This window comes from Tachypleus tridentatus, unplaced genomic scaffold (genome assembly GCF_004210375.1).
Source record: "Tachypleus tridentatus isolate NWPU-2018 unplaced genomic scaffold, ASM421037v1 Hic_cluster_2, whole genome shotgun sequence".
NCBI lineage: Eukaryota > Metazoa > Arthropoda > Merostomata > Xiphosura > Limulidae > Tachypleus > Tachypleus tridentatus.
Window position 1 is genome coordinate 33677335 of NW_027467782.1, and position 21199 is coordinate 33698533.

The 21199-nt window shown below is 31.3% G+C and overlaps 1 long non-coding RNA gene across 12 annotated transcripts; it reads right to left on the minus strand.

Moving 5' to 3' along the window:
• Positions 1-3514: 3514 nt before the first annotated feature.
• LOC143242178 (uncharacterized) lies at positions 3515-20426 on the minus strand. 12 transcript variants are annotated; one of them, XR_013022529.1, is made up of 5 exons: positions 20044-20401; positions 17091-17177; positions 14780-14879; positions 13733-13890; positions 3515-6435 (listed from the first exon to the last, which is right to left on the minus strand). It is a non-coding gene; the product is annotated as an uncharacterized LOC143242178 (long non-coding RNA). The 12 variants fall into 12 exon arrangements; XR_013022524.1 differs by lacking the exon at positions 13733-13890 and having other exon boundaries at positions 14780-14917; positions 20044-20426; XR_013022525.1 differs by lacking the exon at positions 13733-13890 and having other exon boundaries at positions 20044-20421.
• Positions 20427-21199: the final 773 nt, after the last annotated feature.

Below are 21199 nucleotides of genomic sequence, written 5' to 3' on the forward strand. Positions count from 1 at the left end.
AGCTATCTTCTCTCCAGTCTTACACTGCTAAATTAGGGACAGCTAGCACAGATTAGCTCGAGTAGCTTTGTGCGAAATTCAAAAACAAGCAAACAAACCCTAGGTTTAGTTCACGTAGTTTCGATTGTAACGGCATTTCATTAACATATATTTATTTTAATATGAACGATTCTTTTAGTTAAATGTATATTAATATTTAGAAATATACGCCACTTCTTGTGTTAAATATGTATTGCGAAATTCTCCTCTATTTTATAAATTTGTAGAAGATTCTAGAGTAAAGAATCATCAATTGCAGATATGTGTGTTTAAGTTCTAGTTACTGCCAGTATTGTTGCCAACTGAAATTTGAACTTTGTCTAATGATTATGAAAGATAGTCATCAAACTCGCTGAGAAATAGCATATATTGTTAGTTTGTAACAGTTAGTATACTATAAACCTCAGAACTGATAACTGTTATAAACGCTTATTAATCGAAAAAAAAACTACCTATATTTGACCAAGAACGTTCATTGATGTCGAACACTGCAAACCATTTAACTTTAGACGATAGTATTTTTACGAGGACATTAGATATTTTCCGCGGTTAAAAGTCAGCTTATAAACGGCGTGAGTCCAGCGAATAATAGAGTTAGCTAGTTTCCTCGTTAAGTGAACTGCATCTATATCAACTTGAAAGTTATTATCATGCCAGATAGAGGACTTGATATTGTTTTTGTGTGTATGAATCTTGTTGGCAATTATTATAAATTTGATACACGTTCACATTAAATTTCTCGCTGCTTTCATTCATATAAGAAAAACTACAAAGACATTTTAGTTTCCGCATGTTGTTTTACCATTTATATTATACTTATGTAAATATATATTGTTTCCATAATCTTTCCAAATACAGACAAATACTATAAAACGAGTTTATATAAAATTGTGTTATGATGCAGTTGAAGATAAAATATTAATAACTAAATCAAACTTCAAAGAGATTGCAATATTTACAGAAATACTATGTACTATTCATGTTAATGTAACACAAATAATATTTAATAAATAGATGTATGTCGGAATGAACATGAATTCGTGAAATCAAAGTATTTTGATGGCTAAAAATTATTATACCAAGATATTGAGTCTTACATTTACTAAAGAAAAACAAAGCAATTCTATAAAGATATAAGACGAAACCCCAATTTTCAAATTAAAAAAAAAACATCGATGCAAAAAATAGTAATAATGGACACTTCATAAAAAATGCATAATGTCAAACAAACAAATACATTAAAATTTTAGAAATAAATAACTTCACTTTTGTCATCCTGCAATTATTATGTCAAACACATAAGCAAATACCTAATTGGATTACCGAAACGATTCACTAAGAAACACATCGACATATATACCATAATCATATCAAATCCAGATATTCATTAAGAAACACATCAACATAATTATACCAAATCCAGGTATTCATTAAGAAACACATTGACGTGAACACCGTAACTATACCAAATCCAGGTATTTACTAAGAAACACATTGACGTGAACACCGTAACTATACCAAATCCAGGTATTTACTAAGAAACACATTGACCTCTATATTATAATCATACCATATCCAGGTATTCTGTAAGAAACACATCGACATCAATACTATAATCATACCAAACATATCGACATATATACTATAATCATACCAAATCCAGGTATTCACTAAGAAACACATCGACATAAATATTATAATCATACCAAATCCATCCACATATTTACTATAATCATACCATATCCAGGTATTAACTGAGAAACACATCGACATATATACTATAATCATACCAAATCCATCCACATATTTACTATAATCATACCAAATCCAGGTATTCACAAAGAAACACATCGACATATATACAATAATCACACCAAATCCATCCACATATTTACTATAATCATACCATATCCAGGTATTCACTGAGAAACACATTGACATATATACTATAATCATACCAAATCCATCCACATATTTACTATAATCATACCAAATCCAGGCATTCACTAAGAAACACATCGACATATATACTATAATTATACAAAATCCAAGTATGAAAATCAATATTTGTTTTTGTTTCGCTTGAGGCTATTTGAGGGCTATCTGCGCTTGTCGTCCCTAATTTAGTAATGTAAGAGTAGGTGGAAGACAGCTGATCATCAGTACCTACCGCTAATTTCTTGCATTACTCTTTTAACAACGAATAGTGGGATTGACCGTTACGTTAAAACGCACCCACTTCTAAAAGAGCGAGCATGTTTGGTGCGACGAGGATTTTAACCCGCGACCCTTGGATTACAAGTCGAGTGCTTGAACCACATGGCCATGCCGGGCGAAAGTAATGAGAAGTACTTGTAGTTACTAAGGGTAATCTGAAACAAGTAACGTTGAGATGCTTGTTTCATATGGAGGATTATCACACAAAAATATATTATTCCTGGTAGGATTTTTCTTTACTAATTAAAATACTTTTTATTGGTGTTTTAAATAGAAAGTTCTACCGTTCATGATTTTTGGCTTAAAAAGATTACACGTTCGCCAGTGGCGTAGCTAGGGAAGGGGGGGGTCACGGGTGTACATCTGTCCCCGGGCGCAGTGTCGGGGTTGGGGGCGCCAAATTGATGTTACATAATTAGAAATGAATTTCAAAATGAAATGTTTTCCCCTCTTATCCAAGTAATGTCCAGTGTCCCATATATGAGAGTTGCAACGTCATGTGTTGCCACAATTTGGTTGTGATTTGGTCACGTTATACCATAACGCTGTTATGAAATCGTCAAAATGCAGTCACTTCATAGCGAATAATCAACGTTGTCATGTAACATTGTGTGAACGTTGTGATATGAACATTATATGCTGTAAATCAGTAATCAGAACGCACATTACACGAGTACTTCACCGAACAAAGTCGGTAAATTGTCTATTACTTGATCCAGTTTTGCAATGCTACCATGACCTCAGCGCCTTGTCCTTCGGGAGTAACCGAACGGCTATAACAGATAATTGACCCCCGCAAGTCTGACCAATGTTTCATGACCAATGCTGTCAGTGAACAAAGGTCATGGAGTGACATTATTCACTGGACTAAGAATGTAAGTTGAAATTCTTGATATGAGTATGCTCTCTTTGTACACACTCCCATTAAATGATCAAGAAAAAAGATGTTTAACATTACAGATATTAATTTTGAGGTAAAGAGGACTGGAAGGTTAAACACGAACCATCTAGTGGAAGAAGACTATTGTATTGTTTGAAATGGTAAGTGAGTTGTACCAGTGATGAATATTAGTAGTCTGTTCTCTTTATTATACTTTTAAAATTAAACAATAAGTTATTCTCTTGTAAACACTCTTAAACTCCTATATTTTGTTTGTTTTAATTGATTTTTTTTACCTAGTGTTTTCCTAGCATCATTACAATATGTACCTGATTTGCATGTTTGTTTGTTTTTCTCTTTATCATTTAATACTGAAACTTATGTTAGTGAACTTTTTATTTGTCTTTCCTACAAGAAAACATCTCTTAAATTGCAACTTCTATAACTTTTTAAGAAATAAAAATTCATTCAATGTTTTTAGGTAAAAATAAAATATCTACTATTTCTAAACTACTTAGTTCAGAGACGTCTCAAGAAATGTTTCCAGGAACAGAGGGTTAAAGTTAAGAGCAATGAATCTGCCATTACAGACAAGTGCTTACAATCAGACTTGATCATTATGATTTATAAGACTCATTTAAGTCATACTGTAAATTTGCAGCTATATATACTCTATAATAGTAAATGTTGGTTTGTTCTTTTTGGTTCTTAACCCTGCAGGAGAATTTCGTCCCACATAAAACAGCTGCTTATATAGGTACAGTAATCTGAAATTACATAAAGCACATTATTTCAATGGCATTTACTGTATATGTATGGTAAGAACAAAATATATCTGTGGTAACCTGCTGCTGATATTACCAGCAAGCAGCAACAAGTTAATCCCAATCACATTATGTCAGGGTTTACAGAATGTCATCAAGACTGCATAGATTTCTTTGAAAACCTGACTGATAATTTCCATGTTTTATATCCAAGAAGCTGCTGTAGTAGTGACATTTTCCAATATTAAGCTACAAGGTAGGTATCTGGAGGTTTTAAGTAAAGCTGCTGATAAACCTAGCAATTTTTTATTGGAACTCATAATCAAGTATTCTTTATAAACATAATAAAGGAGAATCAGGATTAATTTAATGCATCACTTCTTAGCTTGCAGCCTGAGCTATTATAAAATTATTGTCAGAAAACAACAAAATTATAAACCCTGTCATTTTGAAACTCCTTCAAAGGTAATGAGCACATTGTTTTTTGTAACTTACAAGAGGGTAACAAATTGTAAATAATGGAAAAGTAATTAAAAGTTTTAATGACATTACGAAACCTAAAAAATGATCAAATGTTTATACACTAATATTTTAGTATTATTAAAAAGGATAAACAAGTTCTTGCTTTTCTGACCCTGATGTTATGCACAAGAAACACTTTTATAGGGGTATAAAAACTGTTAATGTTGAGTTCCTTTAAATTTTTTCACGAGTAAAAAATTACTGAAGACAACGATTGTATGAAAAGTTAACAAATGTTTGAAAATATCTAGATATTATTACTTTTGAATAGAATTTTCATGATACCAAAACACTGGATTAACATCTCAACAGGACAAAAATCAAATACTATGATTACATAATGCACTAAACTCATACCTCACTAAAAAACAAAATATACAACATGATCACTTCTGTTATGTTTTACCAGATAGGGATGATAATTAACACCTAAAGGCTATAATTACCTAATAAAGCAATGTAGTTAAACCCCACTATTTAATAAAGCATGTATCACAACCACTCAAAAAACATAGCTGATTATGACCAGAAAAAAAAATACATACCAGTAGTGTTTGTACACTAAGTCCTGTCTAATGTGATAAAACATTGTACTGTAGCCAGCTGTGTTTTAATGTACAGAAAACCCACACAATGGCTCTCTATGGAGAGCATACGTCAGCTTCCACTTGATAAATCCACTACCACTGCTACATAGCCCATGAACACATTAGCAAATTTTTTATATGTACGGAATTTTTTCATCGTCTTGTGACTCCTAAAAATAACCCTCAAAGTTGATGATGAAAACATAATGATATGAGCTGTCTCAGATATATATTTTTTCAGCTTTACGAGATTCTAGATTGACCAAATGTTATTATTTTACATGAATAATAAATGTAAAAAGGTTCAATCATAAAGGAGAGATATTCTAATAAAATATAATAACTTTTAAATAGTTGTGTGAAAAAAATAGAGAAAAATTACAAATAAACTTTAAGAATATAATATAACAAGTTAGAAACTTAAAATCTCCCTCTGAATGCATTAATTAATTTAAAAACTACATGTACTTTGGACTTCAAAGGTTTATTACATGCATTAATGATCTAATGATTTCATTCATATATAATTTCAGTCAGACAATACGGTGAGTGGATGGTAGATAATATTCTAGACATATCAGACAGAATGTGTTTGTTTTGTTATAGCAAAGCAACAACGGGCTATCTGCTGTGTCTACCAAGGGGAATCAAAACCCTGACTTTAGCATTATAAATTCAAAGACTTACCTATGTCCTACTAGGGAACAGACAATGAACACTTGTATAACAGTTGTTATGGAGTGAATACCTTTTCTAAGTTAACATTCACAAACTTCATATCATAAAAACTGTTGTAATAACAAACTACTTACATCAATAGTATTCCAACCACTACTGTAGTTGTTGTATGCCAGTGAGCCTTATAAGCTATTAAATGCAATGGTAGCCCACATCAAAATCTTATATCAAAGTTAAAATAGCCTTCTTGTTTTCAAATTATAAATTTCTCTAAAAAAAACGATTCCTAATTCTTTTAGCTTTTTTCACCTCAATCAAATACATTAAACTACTGAAGGTTTTTCAATGTGTGTAAATAATCATACTTAAATAATTTTAAACCTTTACACCACTATTATTTTCTAATGGGATTCAAAACATATAGTCTTCAAAAAAAGAAACGCAAAAGGCAGAATATAAGACATATTGTTAACAAGTTTATTCCGGGTAGTTCTGTGCGACATGTGTGAAACTTTGCACAGTCACTGCTGAACATCCAAAGTCTGCAAAGGCGAAGTCCGTAAGATTCCCTCGAATGTGCAAAAGGACTGTTGAAGCAGTAGACGTCGCAGTGGTGGTCCTATCCCGAAGGTGACGTAACCGGATGTAGTGATCCTGTGCGGGCGTGGTCACACGAGGTCTGCCAGATCGTGGACGGTCACGAGTTGATCCATGTTGTTGGTGACGATTCCATAGCCTTGTGATGGTGCTATATTAATATAATAAAATAAATAAATTATATATTCAAACATCTAATACCGCCCTCTACATTCCGACACTCAGGTAGCTTTCGGTCAGTTACCTCTTTCTTTGTGAACCTGATGATGACCGAAGAAGGTCGAAACGTTGTTCGCTCTTCTATGTAAAATATTTTCTCAACCCAAACGAGCCGTTTTTTGCAGATCTCTCAAACAAATTTATTGGATACGCATGCGTTTTGGCGAAAATCCGATGTTTTCCTCCGTTTTCAAAGTGCACAACTTTTATTGTCATTTTGGTCTGACAATTAGTGCCTTAACACGTGTAACATCACATACTCTGAGCTTGTAACGTTATTACATATATTTCTCTTTAAAATAACAAAAATATCCCTTTTGCCTTTCTTTTTTTAAAGAGTATATTTATATATGGTGCCTTTGTTGTTAATATTTGCAATAATTTTATCAAGATACAAATAATAGTTGATACTATGGAATAAGAACCAGAATTTTATTTGATTAAGTAAGTGGTTCAAAAGTTGTATGAAGTTTAAAGTTAGGCAATTGAAAACAGATGTTTCATTTCAAAGAGAATAACTGATATTTACCAGTAAGACAGGAGCATTATGCAGTGAAAACAATATTTTATTGTTAAAAAGGCTCCATTACCTACAAAGATTCATCAGAAATCCATCATCATATCATATTATTTACAATAGGAAAATAATTAAATGTTCAAAAAAATACCTTTCAAAATTATGTGAGAGTGTAGATGTTATCTTGTGTAATCATAGATAACTCAAATGATAAAAATATTACACTTAAAATATTTTTAAAATTATTTTATAAACTGCTATAGTTTATGACTGTATATATACATATATGAAGTATAGTCAGTATATACGTATTTTTTATCAAATTAGCACTAAAATGGTGAAAATGTTTTTATATTACATTTCTATAAAATGTGCAAATATTTGAAATTTATGTAATAACATTTTATTGTGAAAATTATTTGTATTTTATCCAAAAAAATCACAAGCATAAGCAAAATAAGTAACTGAACAATTTAAAAATGTTTTCATCTTCAGTAATATTAGACCCTTTGGCTCCCTGTTAATGGCCAGTGATCCCACAAGAATATATATGTGTGTGTATGAAATTTCCAAGAATGCTTCAAATGAATGTCCTAAATGAGTTGTATTATATGCCACAACAGCAGTTTCTTTGATACTATATTATCAATCAAAGACAAAAGCTTTAAGAATTAATATTTTTCACTTAATCTGCTAAGTGTATTACGTCTATTATTAATACTCTTAGGTAACATTTGAGGACTTAACTGACACCTAATAAAATTCAATTTAGATGTTAGAAAATTGCTCATACTGACGTCCAAGCCCCTAATGGCACAGCGGTATGTCTGCAGACTCACACCACTAAAATCTGGGTTTCGATGCCCCTGGTGGACAGAGCACAGATAGCCCATTGTGCAGCTTTGAGCTTAATTCTAAACAAACAAACTGATGTCCAACAAATATTCGAAATTTTGAGTAACTTACAAGTTATTGTGTCACAAAATATTGTGAACTCAGATAATAAATGGGCCATTTATCCTAGTCTCATACACACTTTGAAGAACTTTAAATTGTATTTGCAATAATTAACTTACAACTACCTCTACTACTAGTTTTTGAGTTTGATCAGCATCCAACATTGAATTTTAGCTTTACACATTTCGTGGGTGTGAGCGCTAGTTCTAAAACTAATGCAATATCAAAAATTACAGATTAAAATCATATTAATTACTTATCTTTCTGTTCCCTTTGTTGTGAATTCTGAATGTATTTGTGTATAAAATTATATTTTAAAGCTATAGTTTTAGTTTTCTTCAAAGAGAAAATATATGATAACTTTACATAAGGTAAGTAAGCTTATACAGTTTAAAGATGGGTTGAATTGATAACAAATCTTATTAAAAGTTTAACATGATAATGAATGTATAGTGTTTGGAAAAAGTTTTGTCATCATCAGGTTTAATAATATACCTATACACTGAAATGTATATTGTATGAAGCAAAGAGGTTGCATAACTTGAGATTGCTTAAAGCATAATAAAGTTATTTTGTTGATGCTCTGTTTATAATTACTGTTTTTTACTTTTTAATAAACACATTATGATTTTATTAAGTTGCAGTGTTTGTAAACATATTTTTTAATATGTTCACCAAATAAAATACTGTCATCAAATTGTACAATTTTACTACTTAGTGAATATGGTAGCAAATTGCAAGATATTGTGATATTGTAAATATTTATTAAGTAATGTTCTAGAATGTTTATTTTGTTCAAATAATGAAGATAAATAAATTGTTTAACTAAAAATGGCAACTGTTAAAAAGATGAAAGCTGTCATGTGAAAATTAGTGGAAAAAAAAAAGAGTGAAAGAAAAAATTAAAAATGATATCACGTTAGAATAATGTTGTGGTTGAAAAAAATTAAGGAGTAAGCATGTGCTTTTCTTGTATGGGTTATAAAAGGTGTGGTACTAATGGGTTGAGTGTAATTGATCAGTTCAAGGAATTCAAGGAATTATTTTCCACAAAGTAGGGCACACAATTCTTAGGGATTTAGTAACAAAAAAAGAAGAGGAACATTATTTAATGTTGTCCTTTGCATAATTTTTGCTTCTTTCATAAGTACTCTTAACTGGTGGTAATAAATACAAACTGTAGATGTTTAAATCCTTAAACAGAACTAATTTACAAAAATTGTAAACTTGTTAAGCATTTTTAAGAAACCCCCCACTAAAAAAGTAAGTTCTAATACAGAAAATCAAGATTTTCTAACTTGTTTACAATACCACTTGGATGGAAAGTACATAAGTTATAAAATATTTCTATTTAATGTTGTTTTTAAGCATTAAACACACAGAAAATACATTTTTGTCATTTAAAAACTTGACAGTCAGACATGTACAGATCATATATAAATTTGTAACTGTAAAGGTGATGCATTTGGTTTGTTCTCTCAAAACATCTCAGTGATGGTATACTTAACATGTGATGAAACTTGTGGTTACCATGAAACACATTCATCTATTTAAAAAAACTGATACTGACACTCATAATGTATAAATATTAAAACAGACTTATTTGTGAGCTTTCTGATATTTTAGTTATTAAACTTTCTATATTCCAGTTGGTAACAAAACATTTTGTTGTTATCCCATTTCACAGTGTCAGGATGGCATCTGAATAGTGCTTGATATTGGTGGTGTTGCACAGCATCATCCTTATCATACAGTTGAATGTTTCTGCAGAGTTGACATGGCACCTGCTGAAATTGGTAAATCCATCTAGTATTAAAATGCTGTCTTCTCTGTAAATCCTGTCTTCATTAGGATTTGGCAATAACCTTTACTGAGGTTGATCTTTGAAGAGAACCTGACCTTATAATTTCTAGGTTGTCCATAGTTTCAGAGTTGAACTTCATCACAAGATTCAGCTTTTGGAAATTTATTTAGAAACAGTTAACCTATCTCTAATTTTTGTGATTAAAACTGGTAAATGGTAGGCTAAATTTGAAGGCTTAACAATTCCAGCTTCCAACATTGCCTCAGCTTCCTGCTTTGTAAGGTACAGTGGAGCGCCATTAAACCGCGAAATTGCTTAAGCCGCTGTAGCAAGTCTTGTCCCAGAATTTTGATGTATTAAATCTACTACCTGGCTTTCTAAAGTTTCTCACACTCTCCTTGTCGTTGACACTGACATGACGAATATGAGCGAGGATTATCGCTGCTCACCGCTAATTTAAGAAAGTGCAAAACGTGGCTTACAAATTTAATCCTGGCTTTATAACTTCAAGGAGATATTTAAAAAGGATTTGCTTTAATTTGGGAAATAAATAGAATATATTACAGTAGAAATTGACCGTTAATCTACCTTATCCGCTCTGTATGCCAGCTTTATGGAGGCTGCCATTGTTACCGAATCACACCTCTCCATACATTAAACTTAATCCGCGGTAAATCCGTGAAAAAGTGATCAATAATTAAAGTATTATTTTAAATTCGATAATCCAATATTTTTATGGAATTGTATAAATATTAGCCACACACCCAATAGACATCACTTCAGTTTCTGAGCTGTTGGCGACTTCGGCTTTTCAGTCACAAAGGTTTAATCCGTGGACCTATTAAGCCGTGGTTAACAAGGTTGACTCCCCAAATACTGCATCTTAACGGCGCTCCACTGTATTTCATTGCATAAGGTATCTGAAAGGGCTTCACTTTAGCTGGATACCATGTTGTTGTGTTGCACAAGGCCTATCTTTCCTGATGATGACAAAACTTTTTCCAAACACTATACATTCATTATCATGTTAAACTTTTAATAAGATTTGTTATCAGTTCAACCCATCTTTAAACTCTATAAGCTTACTTACCTTATGCAAAGTTATCATACATTTTCTCTTTGAATAAAATTTCTTTAGCTTTAAAATATAATTTTATACACAAATACATTCAGAATTCACAACAAAAGAAACTTTACAAAGCTATAAAAAACAACCTATATTTTAACTTTATCAACACATGATAGTCTATGTGCTATATCCAAGTACATTTAAACTTTCTCAACAATAGTTATCATAGCAAGAATAGTTTCTCTTTCTTTCTTTTATGAAGAGGGGGTCCAATTAGACTTCTAGTGGTTTAATTAATAAGTGTACATCACATTCATTGTTTTTATTATTTATACCTGTGTTACAAGTCATTAGTGATAAAATTAATTAGAAAGTCTATTATTATTAGTTCATATAGGTTGTAATGAACAATTTAAAATCTATATCTTTATTTCTACTAATGTGATCAATTGGAAAATAAAAACAAACATTTTAAACTTTAATTGAAATAAATTATTATATTTTGAAAGGAAAACCATGTATACACCTCTATTCACATTTTAGTGTTTGCAAACATCAGTTTGTTTTCAATTCTTTTTTGTCACTTGCATTTTTACTTATTTTGGATATCAACAGTACTAAAACACTTGTGACATTATAACTTTCAAACAATGAAAACAGATTTTAAAGTAGGCATATGTTACAAGAGCTACAAGTGTCATAAATATAAGGGCTACAAATGATGTAAGAAATAATAACCATAAATTTTTTCAAAATTTTGGTTAAAATAAAGTTTTTTATTACCATTTAGATAAAAAGGTAATTTTTTCTAACTTCATTACCAAAATGTCTGGTGCAGACAGCCTAGTTGCTTTGCACCATGAAATGCCAAGCTAACCAACCAACAATGAAAATGTCTAAATCCCTCCACTGTGCATTATAAATTCAGAAAAATAATGCTAACTTTATTAAAAACAAATCTCCATAAAGTCTAGAATGCATGCACACTGTTAATTTCTGGAAAAAAGCCAAGGCCTGATAATTTACCAGGGAAACATTCAGTTGATGTTCATATTATTGTATTCATAAGTTAATGGCTGAATCTACACCTGACTGTTACAGATTCAAAATAAAGTAAATTCAAATAAATAATAATAAAGGTAATTAATAGACCAATCAAACAGATATTGAAACCTAATATTTATTTTCAATACTATTGACTGTTTTCCTAATTAAATGAATGGGGGGGGAAATGGAGGGAGGAGTTAAGACCCCACAGATAAAAACATTAAATGATACAGGTATTACTTTAAAAAAGAAGAGCTAGAAGGGATGGGGTTTCAACTCCCTTGATCTCTACCTTAAATTAATGTCTATTTAAATATAATATTAAACAATATTATTATTAATCTCTGAAAAATGTGCATAAAGTTTACCCCGATGGATCCATTCACCTCACCTGCATTCTCTTATACAAAACTGAAGAATAAAGTTATTAACTACTAAAAATATGAATGACTGGACCACTTGGGTTCCTGCCCTAGATCTGCTCATGCTTATACAACCTTAAATAATAGTGATACAATTGTAATGTACAAACATTACACAGTGTTGAGAAAAAAAATCAAAATACAATAAATTTACACCTTATTATTAAAATAGCCAGAAAGCTGACAGTCAATGGTTCAAAATTGGTGCAGTGATAGATAGCTTCTGTAGCTTTGCAGTAACAATGACAGGAATAGTAAATTTAATGGAAATGGAAGTCGTAAAGCATCCCCACACCTGCCTCTTATGTAAGTTTGTACCTAACAAATATTTTGATCATCTGGATATTTGGAATAACTAGAAACATTAATTTCAATTAGTTTATTATTAACATGACAACTGATTCAATCATAATTTTGATTAATTGCTAAAATAATTATTACAAACACTTATTTTGATTGGTTAAATGATTCAGTTCTTCTGTAAGCAGATGCACGTTAACATCACATTAGTAAAGAAATCACAAGTTTTACTAATGAAGAAAATTAAACTTAAAATGAAAAACATTTTACAACATACAATACATAATGCAAGACATGAACCAGTAAATGTTGTTACTATTATATGGATGCAGGCAGTGTGTATGGGTGAGAAGTTTCACTGATCTCTCAGTTCCCACTAAAGTGAATACAAACAAGTTTGATCCATAGTTCACATCTCCACAAAGATAGAATACATTTAACTGCAAGAAATGTGAGGTGAAGAACATTTGAACTGCTTGTTCCAAACCTGAAAAGGAGAAGGCTGGGCCCAAATGAGGTTGAAAAGAAGAAAACTACCCAAATGAATGGGTTATTGAGAGGAGTTAAGAATGGATTTCCCCCACTGTCATGAGGAATCCTCCCTCTATTGTATCTTGTAGAATCAGTGGAGTGTGGTCTATGGACTGTGAATGAGCAGAAGCAAACATTATCTAGTTATTCATAGAGAGAAGAGCACAAATTATCATAGAGTGAAAAAAATTGAGGTTTGTCCAAACAAACAGGAAAGTCCTGAAATGGAAAACATGATATAGGGCAATGAAGTGGACACTGTGGGGAAGAATTTTAAATTGTGGATTATGAAGGGAAAATGGTTTAGCACATGATTAACAATTTTGAAAAATAAAATAATTATATGTTACTAGTAGTAATAATTGTAACTTACAAATAATCTAGGCTAAACATACCTAGTTAAATTACTAATAATGAACTAACAAAGCCATGAAATCTGTTGAGACCACAAAGTATGTAAGATTAATGTACTTGCAAAGTGATTAAATGTATCTAGTAATAACACAATTAATAATCAACATCTCATTTACAATTCATTTAAAATAACTTAGGTGAATAAAGACATATAAATATCTAACTTACCAAAATCCATACATTAATGACATGAAATACTCAATTCTCCCATGTGTAAATAAGAGTAAAGCCACACAAATGACATCTGAGTCACAACTACCATAGGTATATCAACCAGATTTGAAGTGTGGTAAAGTTTATCAACATGTACCGGTCCCCTGGTAGAACTGGTATCAACAGAAACAAAAGTATGAGAAGAGCAATTCTCTCCCAAAACAAACAACTTGGAAGCATGAAAAGTAGTGGAAAACTAAAACTCTTGAAATGGTGTGGAATATGACAGGCTAAAATAAAAAGTGTTAAAAACAAAGAAAAACAGGCTCCAAATGTCTTCTTATTGATTACATTCTTACTTAGAAACATTGTTTTACTGAAAAGAAGAAGAAATCAGTGGCTAAACCCATGAATCTAATTTCCTTAGAATTAGTCTGTATATAACGTTGAATTAAATTCCTGGAAAATCTTACCAGTAGCATGTTTAGCTATAATGGGAAATTCTATAGTCAATACACTGATCATATATTACTGCAGCAGTAATTTGGTTTGTCAACATATTAGATACCCAGAGCTCTCATAAATGTGAACAAGTGACCTCAATGTCAGGCTCAGGGAAAAGAGGAAAAATACCAAAGACAGGAATTTTGTTTCTTTTGTTGTTGTGGTTTTACTTCTGAAAATATTTTTGACTATTTGAAAGCTGCAGGAATATTCTTCTATGATATCATATGTTTATTCTGGTTTATCAAGTGCAGTATGCAATAATTGATTGAAATCCAAATTATTTATTAGATAAAAATTCATCTTGACCAAAAAATATAGAATTTAAACTTTTTTATATTTGAAATGAAAGATATAAACTCTTAACAGAATTAGATTTATCTACATTAATTTTCTAAAAGGTACAACTGAAGATTGCCATTTAAACTCTTAAAATGCTTCAGTAGTCTAACACTAATAATGCAAACACAGAAAACCATACAGTTGATTTAAAAAACCTTTATACTTTACGTTTTTAGTAGATAATAGATACATAGATAAAAAAATAAACTACATTACCTTCATCTCTCAAGTCTACATAAATACTCTTCTTTTCACTCTTATTTTCAACATCATCGTGGGAAAACTTGCATTTGTCACCTTTCTTACACTGTTCTTACTTATAAAAAACATACAGTGCAGATTTAGGATCAGTTCCTGAAATTAAAATAGTTATATCACCTTTCTGCAAGAGATGAATATAACTGAACTGTAGCCATGTTGAGAGTAACAAGATAAAACACTTCAATGCTGTGGTGTGTGATTTACATAAAGCAGACTTTGAACACTTGTTTTGATTCACCCTAAGAGTATCAGTGACCTAACTATTGAAAAACACACAAAAAATTATGAAAACTAATTTAATATTAAAGATAGTTATGTACAGTATAATAATTCATGCTTTTAGTTAATATGTACACAATACTTGTACCACACACTTGTTACATAAGTTGTTTTAATTTTTAAAGTTATAAAAACAGATAAAATGTACCAGCATGCATTTTTAAAATGTATAAAAATAACATTCAATAAAATTACAGTAATATAATAGCTTATGCTTTTTGTTTTGAATGAGTTTTAGCTACGTAAATAATGTCATTGTACTTATAAAGCCAATTATTGTTGGTTAGTCACAATTATCTACCTGATTTATGTCTCTGCTAAGTGTTATAACTGCAGAACTCATATGGAATAAAACTGTATTTCTTTCCAACCACTCCGAAAGAAAATATTTAACTCTCACTGATAAAGAATAAATATTTATAATTACAAGTTATACATTAGTACAATTTTAGTGCCAGACCTTAAAAAAATAATGAAAAATAAATATTTAGAACTTTAAATGGGTGAAATTGTAAACCTGATGTTCCACACTTTAGAAATTCTTTTATATATGACTAATGCTAAAAAATCCTCACTTATGTCAGGGAAATGTATCTCTAAAAGTAGAAAGCAAAGAGGTTCCATCTTTAAACACATTTAAGACTACATGTCAAGAGCAATATTAATATGGTAGAATACATCATGATGTATTTCAGTTTCTATATAATACATAAGGTATAAAAAACCATAATAATTCTGGAAAGTATTTTAACTTTTTCTTGAATAACTCAGTTTGAAAGAGTTATCAACTTATGTTATTTGCTATTTCTAAAAAATAATATCTTAAAATCCTTTATCACCAACTTAGACAGCCAGATCATTGATGTATCCAAAGATAATCTGTATTAATAACATTTTATGTAGTAATTCTTAAAAGTCTTCAGTTAACTATAAAATCCTATGTTTTTTAGTACTATTAAACCTCACATTGACATATTCTCATGCTCATTTTACACCACTTCAAAACAAGCAAAAGCAACACTGGAAAAAAAGAAAAATCTTTGTATTTATATGTTTACAAAAACATGCCATATCAACATGTAGGGAGAGGTTAAGTGATTAACAATATATCACGTATTTCGTGATGACGAGAAACCAACTTGAAGTAAAAAATGTATTTCAGGACAACTGTTGCAAACTCCTTCTTTGTTAATCTGGAGATGACCTAAGAAGGTCAAAACATTGTTCTCAATTTTGTTTTGGTATCACCAGTTGTCCTAAGATACATATCACATACTTGTTATGTTACTGGAAAGTGATACAACAATGGGAATATACAAATTTCAGAATTTCCTGCTCACACTCTCTATCAAATTACATAGAAATAACTTATGGGAAAGCTTGTCTAATCTAGCATTTGTATTAGGTAAAATTAAAATAATAAACCTTTACACTCCATACAAAAATTATACTGCACAACAATTTTTTTTAAATTTTTTGCTTCCTGAAAAGGTTTTGCTGATTGTGGCAGGTATCTGGTGGGTATGCACAAATATAGTTTTGGTTTTGCTTCATCAGTAGAAACTTTGAGAAATAGTCAGTTAACTGTTTACTGGCAATAACTTATTTAATTGTGTTTATGTTTGTAATACACTATTAAGTTCAACATAATTAAAAGTGTTTTGCTCCTAATTTTTGTTTGTATTCAATGTCCAGTGCATCACGTTCCAGTGTTCAAGAGTAGTCAGCAAGCATTGACAAATTCCAGTTGCCCTGATATTGTTTTCCCATTGTAGCAAAACTGAAGATTTCAATGAAACTATACGTAATGGGCAAATGTGGACGTGATTTTCATGATCAGCAGCCAAACATCTATAAGGAACACCCAACAGTGTTCAAGAAGCAAAACTTTGTTGTGCAGTGTTATCTAACATTAACTTCATTCTCCACAAGCAAGGAAAGGTGACAGAAAAAAACCTATTTCTTAATATAAAGAGTAGTATTTTACCTTTCTCATCTTTCTGTGTTGTTACAGATTTTAATGTCAAGTTCAGGTCCTCAATTTCCTTCTTTTTCTTCCTACTTGTTGATCTACCTAAGGTAATGTGAGTAGAGTGTGATTACTCTTATATTACCAACAATTTGTTTGAACCTTTGTATCAATAACTTTAATAAACATGGCATACTATTTCACTGATTAAGTAAACAAATTATGCATTACAAAGATAATTAGAGTTTTAAAATATTCAAAACATATTATGTAATAAATGTTCATTAAAAATAAAAAAATGTGACAGCTGTTAAGATGAAAATTACACTTTATGAATTTGACATTAATGTGGTACTTATAAGATAACTATATGGAAGTATTATTTTACACAGCCTTTCATACTGTTTTTCTTCATACTTTTCTACAGACAATGTTGATGATAATTATGAAATTACAAAGTGTTAAAGACATGTTAAAAGGTCAACAGAAAATTCTGCAGTTTCAAACACTGGTAAAAGTTAAGGTAGCCTTGGATACCTTGTTTGACTAATATTTTGAATGCTAATGCACTGTCTTCTCATAAGTTTATAAGAACTGACCACACCTTTTCAGCACGATATTAAAGCAGTAAAATGAAGTAAATAACACCCAGAATTTGCCTTTATCAGACCCAATTTAAATTCATCTGATCTATTTAGGATGTGTGTGTGTTGATGTGCATCACCACTGAATATACCCCAAATCAGTCATTTTCTGACCTCAACAAAGTATTTGGTTATTTCAAAATCAGATTTGATACACTAGCCAAAGAATACTATAAAAAAACAGAAACAAGAAACAGTCTCATCTTTACCTGACACACCATCTCATGTGCACCAGACAAAACAATATCACCAAACAAGAAGCATCACAATGTAATTTGAAAAACAATTAGTCAACATGACTGTAATCCATCATTACTACACAACCTGTGTGAGGAAATTAGTCACTCACACAATCAGCAGAACTTCACAAGTAGCATGGAAATTTCTAAGGCAGACATAAAGACAGCTTTCTGTGCAAGACATGAACTGCCTCTAAAAGATTAATTTTGATTACTGAATATTGAAGATGGTAATAATTGGACACACAAGTTGATTATTTTCATAAAATTAATTGATTACTTTGCATGAAACTAACTCATGTATCAATTCTCATTCTGATTAAGAAATTTTGAAATTTAACCATGAATTTTGCAACAAGTTATTTTATGGTCTGGCCTAAAGCTAAGCAATGTAAATCTAATTCAGATAGTCAAAGTGAGAGAAAAATAGTGCCACCATCAACACAGATAACCATTTATTTTAGTTTCTGTTCATATACATTAAAATTACAAATGGTTGATATAAATAAATCAACTTTTTTTAGACTGTTTGCAAATTTTTAACACTGCTTCCACAAGCCAGACACCCAGGATTTGTGCTGAATGGCTATCCTTAATAAATAAAATCATTCTAGAATGAGCTAAAACTCACTTTTAGAGTTTTCTGGTTGAACAAAATCTCCTACAAAGTTTTATGAAAAAATATGCAGATTTAGTAATGCTATTGAAAGTTTTTGACTCCCATAGTACACAGTAGTAAACTTGGAAGATGTGTATGTTATGTTATTAACTATTTGTTCTCATTCTTGCTTTTTGTTTTCAGAGTAGGTACAAAGGCCATGACCTTCACATCAGTGGGATAATTCTCATCTAGCTATTTCAAAAGTTTGTTCTTCAATCTATCTTTCATTTCTTTAAACATCATTGACTAGAATATCAGTGCAAGTATAACTTTTTCTGGCAAAACTTGTTGCACATTATTGGCATATGAGAATAGTTTTGTATTATCAGATTTAATTGTATTTCCAGTCATGTTCATAAGATCATCTGGATCTCCTGGAAGTAATGTAGTACTAAAAATCCTTAATCCTGCCATGCAGAATGCAAGCAATCAACTGTTCTTTTCAAGAGCACTGAAACTTGATGCTTTTCATCGAGCTTCTTGATTTGGAAAGTTTAATGTTGTTGTGCATTCAATACCAAATTGAATCGGCATTGCTCCTGTGCCATGTTGAAATACCACAACGTCTTGCTTTTACACTTCAATTCTTGGATTATCTGCATCATTCATTCAGTGTCACAAACTCCATGGGATCCTCAGAAGTTCTGCTAGACATTTCGTCTTCGGCACTCTCCAGTGGAATAGATGAATCAGTCCTTTATTTTCTCTTTCTTCATACTTTTAAATTACCTTGCAGTTCTTTCACACCTGTTTTTTATGCAATTTTGACCTCTAGGTCTGAACCATTACATCTACACTGTCACTTTGAACTTACAAGTCACTTTCTTCTTTTCCTGTATCAATGTTACTTTATCAATACAGGATCAGCACACTTAATCACTGAATGTTGTAGCATGTTGACATCTGTTTTGTGGCCAGCTGTAGATCAAATTTTCACAAAGTGTGCAACAGTTATCTGTATTTTGGCCAATCAGGTTTTGGTAAAGGTATCAACCAATTAACTAAAGATCCGAAGTGACTGCAAAGTGCAATTATCTACCCATGCTGTTTTTGGTCTTGTATCTGATTTTGTTTTAATGAAAAACTATTTAATATTATAAAACTAGTTTTCATAGTTTAAAACTTGCACATAAAGAGTCATTAATACAATTAAGTTATAAAGAGAAGTACTTGCCCTGTTAAGTGCTCTTGAAGCTTTACTAGTTGCTTCACGTGTACAAGTGACAGTAAGAATAAAACCATAATAACCTGTAGGACTCACTCAACCACTAGAAATACCTTTTCTGATTACAATAGAGCCACAATTCGAAGCACGTTTTCACCATTGCCTTTAAAGTCTAAAATTGTAAATTTACAATTTATGTAGTCCCAACTTATAAGTTTTATACTAATAATTTCATTTTAAAATGTTGTCCAAATCTACTTACACAATTCGGCAGACACTACTTGTAATGAGAATGAACAATTATTAATTATGTGGTTAACTAACTCGTTTTCGTATTAACCCTCACAGACCAGCATTAGGCTTAGCAGCTACGATAAATTCAAGTTACAGTACATTTTTACAAGTACAAATATTGCACTGGTTAATATTTACAATGTCCTTGTACACGACAATAAAATTTAAATATGTTTCACTTTTTTCTTCTTGTAAATTTTCTTTCCTGATTCGTTTGGTTTTCCTTGGGGTGATCACTTCACATAAATAAATCTATAAACATTTTACTGCATCATATCTTTTAACCCCAACGTATTGAATGCAATATTTTGCTTGAAAATTGTCAGTGACCAGCGTAGTAAGCTACATGTGTTATCGAGCGACCTCTACAATTCCAAAAAAGTGCCAAGCGAATCTGCAAGAAAATTCTCGTCATATTAAGAATATTAAAAAGCGTACGTATGCTTATATTCTTGTCATTGTTAGTAGAATGGAATATTTTGTAATTCTAGCAGTATTATGAGATTAAAAGGTGACAAATAGGACTTGGATGATATCACAATAGTTGTCTCCAGATCCTAAGGTAAGTAATTAATGTGATTTTAATCTGTAATGTTTAATATTGCATTAGTACTAAAACTGGCGCTCATGCCCACGAAGGCCCGGCATGGCCTAGCGCGTAAGGCGTGTGACTCGTAATCCGAGGGTCGCGGGTTCGCGCCCGCGTCGCGCTAAACATGTTCGCCCTCCCAGCCGTGGGGGTGTATAATGTTACGGTCAATCCCACTATTCGTTGGTAAAGAGTAGCCCAAGAGTTGGCGGTGGGTGGGGATGACTAGCTGCCTTCCCTCTAGTCTTACACTGCTAAATTAGGGACGGCTAGCACAGATAGCCCTCGAGTAGCTTTGTGCGAAATTCCCAAACAAACAAACAAATGCCCACGAAATGTGTAAAGCTAAAATTCTACGTCGGATGTTGATCAAAGCTGGTAGTAGCGGTAGTTGTGAGTTTATTATTGCAATTACAAACTATAAATTAAAGTACTTCAAAGTGTATATGAGATTGGGATAAATGGCTCATTTATTATTTGAGTTCATATTGTTTTGTGATACAATAACTTGTAAGTTACTCAAAATTTCGAATAC